Source organism: Catharus ustulatus, chromosome 10, assembly GCF_009819885.2.
Source record: "Catharus ustulatus isolate bCatUst1 chromosome 10, bCatUst1.pri.v2, whole genome shotgun sequence".
Taxonomy (NCBI): Eukaryota; Metazoa; Chordata; class Aves; order Passeriformes; family Turdidae; genus Catharus; species Catharus ustulatus.
This window is the reverse complement of record NC_046230.1, coordinates 16534966-16550466: the sequence shown is the minus strand read 5'-3', so window position 1 is coordinate 16550466 and position 15501 is coordinate 16534966.

The window sequence follows — 15501 nt, the reverse complement described above, 5'->3', positions numbered from 1 at the left end:
TGGGGAAGTCAGTCTGGTTCCAGCCCTGCAACTGGACGTGCCAGGATACAAAGAGAACAATCAAATATTTATATTCATCCTTGAGCACTGGTGATGGACTGATTACTGTCTGCAAGGAAGATATCAGACTACTCACGGCAGGGATAGCTTTCTGAGGTATAAAAGAGATTATTGTATATTTAAAATACAGACTTTGAGAAATGTTTTCTTGGCTCCAAGAAGAAAAGCTTCTTTATTTGTGGAGTTAATTTGCATTTACTGTAGCCTGCATTAAAGTTACCCGTTTCCTTTCATTCAAGGGACTTCTCCTTTGTTCACATGAAAGCAGGCAGATTAACCATCTGCAATGCACGTGTTCCTCCTGCTAATTGCTTACGGGATTCTTCCCCTTACACTCCTCAGTACGACTTCCCAAAGACTAAGCCAAAGTCACCACAACTTCCCAAGAAGATTACCTAGGAGGGGAGGCTCTGTCACAGCAGCATGAAAATACTGAGCATGGACAAAGACCGAGGGATAGACCCAGTTCTACTGATGCACTCTAGGTTACAACAGCAATCAGAAACTGTGTCTGTCAGACATCACTTCCCTGCTGGCCCTGTTAGCATCCTGCAAGCAGATCACAGGGGGACGTCAGGCAGCTTTGAAAGGAGCTCTTGACTTCTTGGGTGCATATGCAGCGTGTCACGAAGTGTGGCAGTTCCTCCAGCATTCCCTGCCTGGCTTGCTAATGAGAGCCCCTTTGATTCAGCATCCCTCTTTGCCCTTGCTGGTATGTAGCAGGGCTTTTGATGGCATCATCAAGTGGGCTCTGTGGTGCTAGGTGCTGTACATAATAAAAGAGACTTCCTGCTCTGAAACATTTACAGTCTGAAAGGGCTACACAAAGGAGAGAGGCTGGAAACGCAGAGAAATGAAGACCCAACTTCAAAAAGGTGTCTAAGAACCTCAAACGCTCACCAATGCTAAGAAACCCCCTGGAGGCCAAGGCAAAACTGGCACACCTCCCAGATGGGTATCCCACCAACAAAAGGGGCTTTTTTTTTTCTTTTGAGCAATGCTTGGGAAAAACTGGCTGAGGAAGTGATTCACCACAGTACCTGCCCTGCAGGAACGGGGCTTTGTGCCTTGCTCCTGGGTCTGTGTGTTTCTCTGGAGAGGTCCTGCTGCCCTATACCACACCTGCAGTTCTACTAGCTGTTGACAATTCTGCAGATGCAAATCCTTATCTGCCTTTCCATCCAGAACACTCAGTCCTTGTCTCTTACAGCATTCAAGGAGGCATGAGATATGGATGTGTATCAGATGTGTATGCCCTGCTCCTTGGACAGAACGCATGGGTGAAGCTGGGTGCTTTCTAAAGCCCTTGGTCTGGGACAGACTCACCTCCCAGATTAATCCTTTTTGTTGAGGGTAAAATTGTCCAGCCAAAGTCCCTGCTGCCCGTTTTCAGCAGGTCTGTATATCTGTGAATCAGCGAGCAAATATCCTTTAGGCCCCCCTGAGGGGGATCAGACTTTCCCCAGAGACGTTTAGCTTGCAGGGATTCAACACTAAGAATTATACATGTTTTAGCTGGGTGATTTAATGACTACAAATCACTAAAGCAAGTTGAAATAAGAGCAAGTGATGCAGCTAAGAAAAGGCTTTCAGAGGAGACAAGGTTTGTAAGTTGTCAGAGGGAACTCTCTTCCTGTCCTCCATTTAACATGAAAATTTGCCTATTTTTATGCTTCTGGCACCAAAATTGAGAATTTCTGACTCATTCTGCGGGGTTGAAGTAACACAGCTTTTTAGGCTCAAAACAAGAAAGCAGCAATCATGGGGACTAGAGCATCATACACCACCTCCCCAAGAACGCTGTACCAGTTTTCAGCATCCAGTGTCATGAAATCCTTTGTGGGGAAGCATTGCATCTCTCATCTGAGCAGCCCAGAGTGAAGATTTCCTCTAAAGCACCACCTTGCTTTTGCACGGGGGGGGGGATTTGTAAAGAACAAAAGCTTCAAATAATCCTCCTCATCTTAATAAAAGGATAAGACACAGTTACAAGCAGTCTGGAGAAAATCTAGTCAGGTTTCAAATTTGGACAGGCAGCTTAAGCCAGGGAGATTAAAGAGTTTGAAAGACATAAGTATTTCTGTCCTCCTGAATTGTGTGAGCAGAAGACAGCAATGTAGGTTCTTAGACGATCCTGGCAGTCTGCTGGGGAGAGCTGTCCAAATTCCTTGATTTCCTTCCTGCGAGGGAATACTGGTTCAGACTGTTGGCTGGCACAGACTGGCTTTCCCCCTCTGACAGTGGGGGAACCCAGCCAATTCCAGCCTGCTGAGCTCCTGGCTCGCTTTCCAAGCTGCAGTGTTGAGGGTAAGCGTGCTGGGAGAGTCTTCAGTGAATGAGCCCGTGTGCTTGAGAGACCATCTGGTTTTACTGGAAGCACTGCAGATTAAAGGTCTCCTAATGGTATTTAATTTAGATTCCACAAGACCTCCAGTGGATAGCTAACAAAGGATCAAAAATGTATTTCTTAAAACATCTCCACTGAGAGATAGCAAAGCTATCATGCAAGGTTGGGGCTGCCCTGTGGGGTCTCTAAACACAGGCTTAGTGGAAGTAAGTGTGTAAACACTGCTCAGAAAGCTCCTCAAACAGGCTTGGTTCATGCAGAACAGCAAGAGAGAGCAGACAGCTCTTAAGCTTTTTCTCATCTTAAGGCTTTCCAGAGGGTTAGGATGGTGAAATGGGTGCTGGAGCTTGGTGCAAGGGCTGCATGCTGGTGGGAGGGTTTCTCCTTTGCCTGCAGCACAGCTGCATATAGGCGTGTTCTTGACAAAATATTGGTGAATTTGGACCAGCCACATGAGAAATGAGAATGTGTTTTTAGGGAGAAAACTGGGTACCTCTTTATGGATGTTCAGCATCCTTCAGATCCAGCCCTAGACTGGTGGTAAGTGGGTTTGAGATGCATCCTTTGGAATCATCTCCACTTTCAGGGATTGTGTCTGTGGATCTTTGACCCTGCTGGATCTCAGTCACATTCACAAGAAGATTGCAACTGATTGTTTCATGCTGCATTCACCTGACCTCTCAAGTTCTTTCTCAGTGAAGTTCTCTCTTCTTCCATTTGCTGCAATCAAGGATGGCGTTTGCTGGGATGCCAGGAGTGGTGCTGGACCATCAGGCTGTGTAACTCTGTTTTTTACCACAGTAAAACTTTATGGCAGGAACTCTGCCCTGAAGAACACTTTGCTGCTGTTTCTCCAGCCCATGCTAGCAGAGAGATTTCCTGCCATAGCAGTGCAGCACCGTACAACCTGAGCTGAGACTTCTACCACAGTGGTACCATAAATCCTCACTCCCATGCTCCAATTATCCCTCTCAGTGCACATCTGACTTCAGAATCCCATCAGACAACTTCACTTAAATTCTACGAGCGACAGAGTCATTAAGCGCAGTCTGGTCACCCTAATTCCTTAATAATTTGACATGGGCATTTTTTTCACCTTTTTTTATGCCCATACAGGGAGGTGATTATAATCAGGGGAGTGACTTGGTTCAAATGACATAATTGGTTTTCATATTTATTCTCCTTCACTGATCTCAGTTCAAATGTGCTCAACTCACAAATAAAAAAAGATGATTTCTTCTAATTATCAGTTCTGCAGGGCTCATCTTGGGCTCTGCAAATCCAACTGTATCCTTTGTGCCTCTACCATGCTGTCACCAAGAATAAAGTGCTTTCAATCAGGAGGCAGTCAGTCATGTTTTGTTGCTAATGTACTTGCAGAACGGAAGCTCGTTTGCTCCTCTGCCTTGCTGCTGGCTCTGTTGAGTCAAGAGCAGAAAATGCATGTTTTCAGCTGGGACATGACTGCAGGACGGAGATGCAGGGGGCTGTGTAGGGAGAGTTACATGAGAGGGATGTTCCAGGCTGCAGGAACAGCAGATGAGGTGAAGCTGATGAATGATGAAGTCACTCATGAGTCAGTCTCCTTGCACAAAGGGTGAGTGAAAGGGATGTGTCCCCTTGCTTGAAAGCTTCCTGCTCTGTGGGCTGGGATTTTACAGCAGGCTCCTGCAGCCTTTGTGACTATTCTTGTAGTCAGGAGTTTGGATCACACAGTAGTATTTATAGATCTGTGACACAGTCCCAGAGCCATACTGGTATTGATTGATGTTTAAACAGTCACTGATATTGATGTCACGGATCCTCCTCATTGAAGCTGTGGACTCTGCTAATCAAGCTCCTCCTGAACTTCCAGACCTTGCATTTGTAGGCTAAGACCAAATCGTGGCTCTTGATGAAAAACTGGAGTTGGGCTTCTCTTGTTGTGGGAGTGGGAAGGGACATACAAAGGAAAGAGCCAGGAGACTACAACTTTTTCTCCCTGCAGCTGCTGCCTAAAGCCACTTCTGCCCTTTGGATGAAGCCACCACGGGCTCCACACTCTGACCCATCTCCTGGCAGCAGTCACAGTCAATCTGACTCTGTCAAGTGTTGCCCTTGCCAGAGGAAGAAGTGGGTCCACAGCCCTTGTATCATTCTCATCACTGTGTTGGCTTACCAATGACTTAATTTCATGCACAGAGCTGGTGCTTCCAATGGGTTTGATCGACAGCTCATCAAAATCCAGGGCTCAAATGGGCCTTTGCTAAGAACTTCTATTTAGCATGTCCATCTGTTGTGTGGATGGCGCAGATGGCAAAAGCCGTATTTCAGCAAGACCTCTGCACATCTCCTCACCTGGCAGCCTGGGGTGAGCTGATGGCAGGGCAAAGGGAAGCAGCACTCAGTACTGGAAAGCTTTGTGGGCAGGTGGAGAAGAGCAACTGAGGATCAAGCAGCTGGGGGCTGATGGCAGATTGCTCCATGAGTCATGCATTTTAAACAGAGACTTCTACCTGGAAGAGGAGCATGCTGCCTGCTCCATCTACCAGCACTTCAGGTCCTGCTACAGCACAACCCCTGTGACACACAAGTGGGCTCAGCACAGAGCAGCTGAGCAAAGACCTATGGGCTGTGACGGCTGGGGTTACAGAGCTCCAGCATCTTATCTCCTGAGCTGGGCATTGCTGAACTTCCCCAGGCAAACCCACTGCATTTTCAGACATCTGGTGACACATTTGCTCCCTCTTGTTCCCTCTCCCTGTGCCACCTGAGAGCTGTGGGTTTGTTTTCTGTCAGAGCTCCTGCATCTCAAGGGGATGTTGGCGTGCCATGTACAGGGGATGTGGACGAGATGCTCTGGGGACTCTCCTGCATCACATGGCTGCCCTGGGGCTGCAATTGCCGGGGATGTGGCTTGAAGTCCCTTTTCTTCCTTTCCAGTCTTGTGTGCCTAATTCCTCTGAAACAATCCCAAAAGGGTAGTCAAACATTTCCCTAATAAGGAGCATTTTAAATAAGCAGTTTCTGTCTCTGCCTCATCTGTAGGCTTTTCTTAAGACAGCAAGTAGTTACTTTTGAAAGTAAGAACAAAAACCCAAAGAAACCAAACTGAATTTATTTCCTTTAAACTGTTGTAGAAAATGTTAATTATGATGATGAGCTTGTCATGCTCTGTGGGTTTTGTTTCAATGCTTCTACTTGGAGGGAATGAGTAAATTCTACCTACATTAAAGTGTGGATAATTTTATACACTTACACATTTATATATATACAGATACATATATATACCCAGACTTTCCTGATCTTGCCTACAGCTCTTTTGGAGAAAGCTTGTGTTAACCTTGCAGATATGGATACTAAACTTGATGCATGATGCAGTAGTTCTGTACCTCAAATAAAGATAAGGTGAACAATTCCCACAGCTCTATTAATAATTTTCCCAGCAGGAAGAATAATATTCATCCTTCTCTTCAGATTGGTCACTTTCTGCAGTGTTATAAAATATCTCTCATACATCCCAAATCACTCCAAAACAAAGGACTGCTTTTCTCTGACTTAAAACAAAAAGGATTAACACAGAGTACAAATGCAAAGCTGATAGATAAATGGCATTTCTTTCTAAAGCTTCTATTACTTTTAGATTTCCAATCACCTGATGGACAAGTTCACTCCAAGTTACAGGAGCAGGCAATCCCTTTTGTTTACCCCTTTGGCATATGAAGGAGATTTGTAAAAGCTTTTCCCATTTCTCTGAATTTGAGACTGACAAAGCAGACAGTCACAGTGAGTTCAGAGCAGACATTACCAAGACTTTTCAAATATCTTGTTTCTGAGGATCTGCATTATTTTGCTATTTAGTGAATCCATCCACCCATGCACCCATCCATCTGCAGTGAACCCCGCAGTTATCTATGCATTGATGTACAACCATTATTTTTGCACAAACACACCAGCCACCCATCCACCCTCATTTGTGCTGGGGCTGGTAATGCAGCAGGAACCAGACTGGGACCTTGTGGTGCTTGTCAAGGAAAACCATCTTTCCTTCAGTAAATTTTGCATTAGTCCTCCCAAGGTCACCTTTCTGATAAATCAAACAGTAAAGGGTTGCCTTGGATGATATCTCACAGCCTCTCAATGTCCCAGAATGGCAAGAGCTGTCACACTGTGAATGAAAGACGCACTCTGGGAAATTTCACATCCAGGCATGCAGCTGAGCCAACTTCCAGAAAAGTGTTTGGGAACACAGGTGTAGCAGGCAGGCAGGGCATGGCAGAGCCAGGATCTTCTGCCCTGCATTTGTTGTCTACCCCTGCACATCTCACATGCCCTGTTCCCATCTCAGCTCACCACTACTCTTGTCTCTCTTCCCTGGATGGGGAATGATGCTGTCCCCATCCCCAGAGGCTCTTGTTGGGGAGGAAGAGGCAGGGAGGCATGGGGTGTGGGAAAGGAACAGCATTCCAGAGAGGAGAAAGATGCTGGGACAGCTGATTCATGGCTCAGGAAGGGGAGGGGTAGGAATCTCCACCCCTGCAGAGGCACCAGCCCAGGAGGAAAGATGGTGAGCCAGCATCTATCCCCTGCAGCAAGCACCAGGGGAGGCTTTTGCAGTTGTCCATGAGAGACATCTCCCCTGTGACATGCCACATTATCACCCCTGTAAGAGCTCCCCTTCTCCTTCTTGGGTGTTTAGAGACCCCACAGGGCAGCCCCAACCTTGCATGATCAAGGCTTGGCTCCATGACCTGTGTCTGGTCCCTCAGTCCTGCCCCTGCAATGCACAGCAGCAGGCAGCTCTCATCAGGCTGGGAGGGTTCTGCAGGGTGAAACACTGGGTTTTCCCTTCTGTGAGTGGCAGCAGCTAAAGCAGCTCTCCTGGCTGTTTCTCTGGGAGCAAACATGCTGAGAGGACCCTCTGAAGAGCAAGGCTCCATTTTCCATGGGTGCTTGGAGTTGATGCTTTGCCACATGAAAGAACAGAGAGCTCCAGTCCTCAGGGCAACAGAGAGCCCAGCCCACTGCCAGGTGCCTTGGAGAGTCCTGCTGCTGTGGCTGCACATGGTGGCTGTGAACCCCTCTGTGACCCCACTGAGCTCACCCAGTGTCCATCTCAGCCATGACAGTGGCCGGTGTGCAGAGCCTCCTGTTTGTCTCCAGCACCGAGAGGAGCAGGGCCCTGGAGAGGCTCCACTGACTGGTGTGCACCTCCAGTAGCCCTCAGACTCCCAGGCCAATTAAAATCCTCTTAAAACGATGTGCCTCATCTCCAGATCCCTCTGGGGAACTTCACCTCATTAGTGTAATTGGGAGATATTTCCACTCTAGCAGAGCCCACCCAGCACTGAACCACCAGACTTGTGGGAGTGAGTCCCGTAACTTGAGACACAACAGGGTGAAGGGGACCATCAGCTCTGACATCTCACAGGGACCTTCTGTAATAACCCAGGGACCTTCTGTAATCACCCCTTGCCGGGTTCAGCCAACAATGCAACAGCACTTTTTAAATAGCATCTGTTGTTTCTGTGCTGCCTGTGTTCCAACGCCTCTGCCCCTGGAGCTCCACTCACTTCATAAATGCTTGCCACTGTATCTCGGTCCCCACAGGTTGTCTACAGTTATGAAGAGCTCCCAGTTTATCCTCAGGGATTTAGGAGGTAGTTATCCAACCCCCATGTCACAGATAGGGAAACCGAGGCAGAGGGCTGTGGATTGGAACATGAATAGTGCTGTCTCCTCTCTGCCCCTGGAGGAGTGTGAGGCTACAAGAGGCAGATGTGGAGAGTTCTCCCTCGAAAAACATCCCTCCAAAGACATTTCCAAAGAGCCAGGGGAAAGGAGCAGCAGTTTCATGGTGTGTATTCTCTAGGGTGTCCTTTCTTCCTGGGACAGTCTGGATATGGCTGTCCACCTTCTACCAGACTCTGCCACATCAACTATGCTGTGGGGCAAGAAATTTCTGACTCACAGTGGGGGCAAAACTGGTTTTAATGGAGCTGGCACTGGAGGGAAAGGCTGGGGGAGGCAGGGGATGAGGTGAGTTAGCAAAGCTGCCTGAGCTCTATCCTTCTTTCATGTGCAGGGAATTTAACATACCAAAGGTTTTCCTGGATGATAGCTGGCTGATGAGCCGGGAATAAACGAGACAGCAGCATGGGGAGGTGTGAGACCAGCGCTGTGGAGAGAGGAGGGGGCAGCTCTGCCAGCTCCTGCCCTCTGCACTGACACACGGCAGGGCTGGGGACACTGAGCCCCGGCACCCCGAGCCCCAGGAGCTGCTGTCCTGCGCACCGCCTCGCCAGCCGTGTTCAGGGAGCACCACGGCCACCCTGCTCCGGCTGAGCAAGGCAAACACCCTGCTGAAGGACAAGCAGCAGCACTAAACTGCCTCATGCTCTGCACAGCAGTAAGTCCTCCCTGGTTCCCACCTCAGTGAAGCTGCTGTAACCATATAAAATTGCCATTCTCCTGAATATTTTCTGCCTGCAAGGACCATGTTAGCTGCCTAATGCAATAGACACAGACGGGGACAAAGTAAATTCAGCGACAGCGTAAAGACAGAAGGTTTTGATAGAACCTGGCTCAACGGAAAACAAATTTGCATGCCATTTAAGAGGTCTTCTGCTTCCTCTGAGTATTGACTCCAAACGGATATAGAGCAGGACTTGTACGGCAGGATTCTCCCCTTCCTGTCTTAAAAGTATTATGAAAGATTAGTGCCTGCTGTCATCATGGTTTGCAGGCATGTTATTGTTATTAATTATGGTTATTACTGCAGCGCAGACCTACGCAGCATCTGGCCCGCAGGCTGCCTGCAGAGCCGGGCTGCCTGCGCGGAGAGCAGCTCCTTCTGCCCGGACAGCTTGGGAGCCAAACACCCGGCAGCTGCCCGAGCAGCAGGAGCTCAGCCCGCCCTGGCCAGCTGGCTTGGCAGCCAGCACGCCGTGCCAGCCAGCCCGGCTGCGAGTGGGAGCTCTGCTCCTCCAAACACTGCCTGCTGCCTGCCGGCAAAGGTGGGAATGCGGGGAGCATCCCTTTGGAGAGCAGCACCCTCGCTGGGGTGTCTGGCAAAGCTGGGTGTAAAACAGGGATGAGTTTTCACGAGTGTTTTCAAGCAATGGATTTAGCTCTGGAAGTTTTGCAGAGATCTCTTTCATCAGCCTGGGATGCTTGGGAATGCTGGGGGGGTTTTATGTGGCGTTTCTTGGAGGTGGGGGAGGACTTTGGTGTTTTTGGAGGCTCTCCTTCATCTCCCCTCTGTTGTCTCTTTGCTTTCTTTCTTTGAAGAAAAGTGGAGAGAGGAAAGGAAAAAAGGAAACACTCCAAATTGAAATGGGAGGGCTTGAAGCTTTGCTGGAAAGCAAAGGAGAAGAAACCTCCCCTGGTGGCCTTTCCCTGGGGCGAGAATGAAAGGAAATGTGGTGAAATCAAAGTATTTGTGGAAATGTAAATTCCTAGTAAACACCGTGGGGGAAGGAGTCTGTGAATATTTAAGTAACTCTACTTAGTTGTATCAACGGCAGCTCAGCCCCGGCAGGGAGGAGGAGGAGGAGGGAGGAGCTGCCACCTCTCCGAGCCCTGTGACATGGGACCCCCAATGCCCCACGGCAAGCGATTCATCCCAGGAAACCAATCAGCCCTGCCAGGGAGAGATGCTCCCTGCTCCGTGGGAGTTTCTATTTTTGCCGTGATTTACAGCCGTCTCTGCTCTAATGGGAATGGCCAGGTGTTAATGAGCATCCCTGGATGGGGTGTCTTGGCCGGCTGTTCTTGACAGCAGGATTCACGATTCCCATCCAGCCTTGTCACCCCCAGAAGTGGCTGATGGGCTTCAGCAGGACCTTATGTGTCATTCAGACAGGAGAATTAACAAAGACATTTACTTCATCCAGGAGAATTATTTGCTGAAAAAAACTGCTGCAAGAGGAGCAAGGAGTGGCTCTTTGTAGGAAAGGGTATTTGCCTTTTGTAGGAAGAGTCCATTAAGGTCCTTGCCTGAGAATCTGAGGTCCTGGGAGAGAGGGCTAAGCAGGTACAAGGTTTTGGCAGCATGTAACTCTAGCAGGTGATTGCTCAGTAAGTGGCTTGTTTGAATTGTACAGAGCCTGGGAAAACGTTCTTATCTGGAAGGACATCTTGGTAGTGAGTATCACCGATCACATGTGAATGGGGCAGTGCCAAGCACCCAGAGGGGAGGGACAGAGACCCTTCGACCCTGAGGGGTGAGCAGGCTGTGTCCTGAGCCTTTGCACCAGCAGCTATGGACTGCCATGGACAGAGTCTGCAAAACTCAAGGCTCAGCTGTGATTGTATACCCAAGGTAATTCCAGCAAATTCAGGGATGTCTGCAGCTACTTAAACCCAGAGAAGGTACAGCCTTTGATTTGGTTTTACATCTCTGTGTCTGATGTCCTCTTTCCATCAAGTGTTTGGGCAGGAAAACGAGAGAAGGCCAAATCATGGGATAAAAAATCAGGACAAAACCATTTATTTTATGAATCCTGATTACTTCCTTCTTTAAGTCTTGGCCTTGCTATGACTGTGAGAGTCCTGGACTCAGGAGGTCCCAAAGGAGCCCGAAATTCTCCATGTGATTTCCTGGCAGCCAGCACACGAGCTGCTTGCTTGGCTGGGAACGCTGGTTCCAGGCCCCCTCCAAAGGCAGGGATGGGGAGCTGTGACCAGGGAGGAAGAAGTGATGAGGAACTCCTCAGACTCGCCAAATTAGCTGGAGCTGGTAGATGACAGAGGCAGACTGTTGCGCAGTCCTCAGCAGCATGGAAATGCGGCTGCAGCTCAAGAGCTATTACAGAGTCGAGACATACACAGACTTCATTAGCCACATGTCAGAAAGCACTTTTTACAGTAAATCCTACTTAATAGCCATATGCTAGGAGAGAATTAAATGTTTTTTAGCTCTCAGACAGTTATGTAAACTTGAGAGAGGAGGAAAAAAAGACAACAAGTACCAGCAGAGGAGTCTTCAGTACATACCAGTTATTAATGTATTTATCTAGGTCGTTTATTTATTGAAGATATATTTTTTTTCTGGGACAGGCCTATTAAGTCTGACAGCTTAATCGACACCCAATGGGAAAAATGTCATTTTAAAAAGTAGTTAGACTCCCATTGATTTCAATATAAAGTCCATTTTTTATTTTGTATTTTTCCCCAGCCATCACAGTCAGTTTGACAGACTCGTTAACAAGGTACTAAACTGCCCCACTCTTTTTTTGAGGACAATAAATTACAATGGAGAAAGCTGCTGTTGTCTTAACAGATGCTTTTCACAGTGTAAACATCCCTTGACTGATAAGCAGAGAGGGAAGAAGCGTGCAAACTAGCCTTTTCATGCTAAATAAATAACAGGGCTGGAGAGCTGGCAATGAAATCAATGCTGTTTTGCTCTGCAAAGAATGCTGCACTGGAGGACAGGATGGCTGAGGAGATGGATAATGGGATACAGAGAGTTTGCCTGGTTATGGTTTGCCATGTTAATCCATCTGACTGTGGGGGAGAGGAGCTCTGTGGCTGTCTGGGATGTGGCTTTTGAGGGTTGTGGTGTGGGGCTGCATGGCCCCACCTTGCTCTGGCATGGTCAGAATGGGTCTGTCCCCTGCCAGGTCCCTCCATCCAGGTGATGGGCACAGTAAGGCTTGCAGCAGGAGCTGGCTAACCTGCAGCTCAGAGGCTGAAGGGACCAGCCTGAGGTGACATTGACTGGTGGCTCACAGGCCAAACTGGCTCATGCTGCCAAATCGTTTGGCACAGGGGAACCCCTGCCAGCCACAGCACTGTCTGCATCCAGGCATTTGCCAGGATTCAGGATTAGCTGATGGCAGTTCTCTGCTGGTATGTGGGTGAGAAACCCACGCCTGTGCACCAGGGATGAGACTGGGGGCCACAGAGTTCATTAGCAAGGGCCAGAGCCAATTTGCCAGCCCAGAACTGGACTTTCTGAGTGTTCACTCCAGAAGAGATGGAGAGCACAGATCTGCAGGTGCCTCCGCATGAATAGCAGTTCCACCTGAGCAGGGACACAGGGAAGTGGCCAAGCACATGAGGCTGCAGGTGGTGATTCAACATCATCTGGCTTCTTTCAACTCCTCTCTGAGGTCTCTCCATGACAGGCATTTAAGGATGAGTTCCCTCTTTGACAGCAGCAGCTCCACTCAGGGTGGTGTCACGAGACATCATTCCCCAGGATGGCAGCACCTTCTTTCCCAAAGAACACTTTCCTGCAGACAGCCACACTGGCATGGGTTAAGTCTCAGGGGCTGGGGCTTGGGCAAGCCACCCATCAGTCAGTGGCCAAGGTTTGCAGTGCACCCTCATCTTTACACTGAGCACTGCTGGGCTGTGATGGTTGGTTCTTCCTTTTCAACCACAAATAAAGGGGCAGAGGTTTTGTTGTAAAACTGAGATTTTGCTAGGCAAGGCAGTCTAAGAGGGCCAGTTCTGGGCCAGGGCAGCTTTATGCCTACCTAACAAGATGGTCCAGGCTGTTGTCACACCCATGGTATTTGATTCTGGGGTAGCACCAGATTGTCACAGCTCCTTCTGTCTTCCAGTGCCTGGAACACTCTCAGAACAGACATTGCTCATGCTCAAAGCCCCTCAAAGATGGTCACACTGGGGCAGCATGCAGGAAACAACAGAGTTAAGTTTTTCTGTATTTCTACTTAATGCTTGTATTTGACTCTGCTCAGGATCCTCTTCTTACAGCCACCACATCCAGGTCTTCTCCTGTGGGTGCTTCCTCAAAATCCTTACTAACTGCAGCATTGAGTCAGAAAGTTCCTGGTTTTCCTGGCATCCCCTTTCTTCCACCCCCTCAAACCAGCCCTCCCCATCCACACATTCCCAGCTCAGAGCACTGCATTAATGCTCCATTTTATTGCATGCTCTTAATGACGCATCTGCAGCTACTTCCCCTCTCTAACTGAGCAAATTCTTGCTGGGATGGAAATTTTAAAATGAGAGTCAGATTGTTTCCACATCACAAGGCACAGCCAGGCTTTAAATACAACAAAATTCCTGAAATCCGTTATCCTGTCACATAAGTATTTAAATAATTAACTACAGAAACATCCCACAGGCCTGGCTGAGAAGGCGAGAGTGTTTGCATACTAATTGATCACTAAATGCAAAGCAAACAGCTCATGGATCTGTCAATAATTACTTTAGAAGAGGCAGCCACGGTCACTAAAATGAACTTAATCTACTCAAAGACTCAGCAGCACTTACAGGTGTAAGCAGCAGCTCTGGCTGTTCACTTTAATGACTTTATTATTTCAATGTCATTAGCCCTGTTCCTCTCCGAGTTTTGCTAATGGGCACGCACATAACCAGCCTTTGCTACTGAATCATTCTCCCACTTCTTTATTTATTCTTTTCACTCTGTGGGGGCTGCAATTGCTTTCTATATCTATGCACACACATATATTGATCTTCTCTCTCTTTTTTTTTTTTTTTAATTAGAACTGAAAGGACAATTTTCTTGCTGAAGGTGGCAATCAGAGGAAAGCACGGTTCATTTCCGAGGGGCTCCCACCTCCAGATCCCCAGCACATGCTGTGCATCCTGGCTCCCTAACATAAAGACACATCAGAGTGAGGAAATTAGCCTGGCTGCTGTTTAACCATTGGGATGCTGTTGCAGATCTTTTCTAGGAGCCTGGCAAGCTGAAACAAAGCCAGAGCATCCCCTGAGCATGTTCCTTCCTGAATCCATCATGCCCTGGCTCCTGGTCCTCTCTGCATGTCTCTCCAGGACCTTGTCTGAACCATCCTCAATCACACTTGCTCTCTGTCCAGCTTCTCTCTTCTATCCCCTTCTTTCCCTGTTGGCCCAAAGCCCCTGCACCATCTTGTCTTCAAAATGCTGCCCTGTCTGTACCAAAAACCTTGGATTTGCTCAAGGGAGGCAGCTGCCTCAGCTTTCCTGGGTCCCCCAGCCTTGGCTTCCCTGGCATCACAGCAGTGCCTTGTTGCAGCCTCTGTTAATGAGCACTGGTGCAGGGGACTCTGAAGCTCCCTTAGTAAAAATCTCCCTGGGACTGACCCAAATCCATCTCAGAACTCCAGGGGTGGATGTTTTTCAGGATTTTCTGTGAAATTATATGTCAGCAGCTGCATTCACACCGTTCCCAGGTGGGAGATGGATGTGGCGGGGCAGTGACTGAAAGGAGACAGATAATTTTACACTTTCTGGATATTACATGAGTAAAAGGAGGATGGAGATGAATAGAAGGAGGGCTTGGTCTACAGGGAGCTTTACAGACTCCCTGAGCTGTGCTGAGCACTAATAATGCCTTTCAGTGTGCACACTACAGGTGAAGAGTACTGAGATCCTCCTGCTACCTCCAGCTCCCGTGTCTCTGCACCCATGGCCAGGTGGACATGTCCCCTTTCCTTTATTCTTGCTGAGGCAGGGGATCTTTCAAGCAGCCACCACTGCATTTGTACAGCACATAAGACTCCCCAGGCCATGCTGGGCAGAGACAGGAATTTCACTTCATGATCCCTTTAAAAGCATTAGTATTTCTGCATGAAGCAATGACCCCTCACTGCCTTGGCTCAAATTCTAGCAGGATGGAGGACCAGACTCACCCTTTTCAAAGTCAGCTGTAAGATGGGAGGAAGGTTTTCCTGCAGGCATTTCAGCATTGCCTGGAGGTGGTGGCAATGTTTCTTTGAAGCACTTGAAGTGTCACACATCCTGCAGTGTGGGACAAGCACTGACTCTGCCATCCCCAGCCCTCTCAAGGATGAAGTAGAGGTGGGGGGTTGCTTCTTTTAACCCAGAGTACAGAGCTTCTCACTAGGAGTGTGAAAAAGTGCCTTGTAGGAGGATTATTTGCCTTGGCATTAAGCTTGAACAAACAGGCAGAGGACACTGGGTGAGGGATGGAGGGTGCTGAGCTCAGACACACACTAATGAATGTGGCATCCTTGAATGTGTGAAGGAAGGGAAGGCAGACAGAGCTGTCTGTGTGGGAGGCCTCAGCACTGGCAGTACACTAATCAGTACAGCCTCTGCCTCAGCCCTGCTATTGCTCAACCCATTAGTTGAGCTGTTATCACAAAGCTTTCTCTTAGCCCACCCCTTTG